The sequence below is a fragment of the Eurytemora carolleeae genome, unplaced genomic scaffold (genome assembly GCF_000591075.1).
Source record: "Eurytemora carolleeae unplaced genomic scaffold, Eaff_2.0 scaffold1999, whole genome shotgun sequence".
NCBI classification, from domain to species: domain Eukaryota; kingdom Metazoa; phylum Arthropoda; class Copepoda; order Calanoida; family Temoridae; genus Eurytemora; species Eurytemora carolleeae.
This window is the reverse complement of record NW_019397889.1, coordinates 16,273-17,106: the sequence shown is the minus strand read 5'-3', so window position 1 is coordinate 17,106 and position 834 is coordinate 16,273.

Here is an 834-nt window from a genome sequence, read left to right as displayed (position 1 = left end):
GATAGTAAAATACAAGGAGGTATAGAACTAAGGAGAGGGAGTTGGTTAAGATAGTAAAATACAAGGAGGTATAGAACTAAGGAGAGGGAGTTGGTTAAGATAGTAAAATACAAGGAGGTATAGAACTAAGGAGAGGAGTTGGTTAAGATAGTAAAATACAAGAAGGTATAGAACTAATTTTTAAAACTTAATTATAGAATTTTGTTAGAGAAAATGTTTGAAAAATCGATAATCCATAAGCCTTCCCTGGGCTAACTTGAGGTCCCACAAAAAAATTGGGTTCGATCGGTTATGCCGTTTTGACGTTTATTGGATTCAAACAAATAGACACCCAAAAAAGCAAAGATTATATATAGATTAATTAAATTATTACAGTATAGAGTACACATTTCACAACCACCATCCTACTATAGCTAGTGTTGTTAATATCGTTTTAGATCGTTCTAGATCGTTCTAGGAAACTTCAATGAAACCTTATGTTAAAATTTGCTTTATTACTATTTGCAAAATCTTTATCCAAAGAAAATAAAAATTAAGAAAACGGTCGGTACAACATATTCATTATTGCATTGTTTTTTGTCATGGTCAAATTATAACATACCTAAAAATGCCAATGTTAAGAATAAAAAATTAGAAAACTCTTAAATTATGTCAAATTTTGACCCTAAAAATTGAAAGATAATATATTAAGAAAAGAAACCAACTTAACCTATGTTCTACCCTCATTGGAAAATATTAGGAAAAATGCTATCGTAACTTATTTTCTTACAACAAAAAAGCTAACTATAGATTAAAGATTTTAAGGTATCTCAGTCAACTTGAATGGGGAGATTG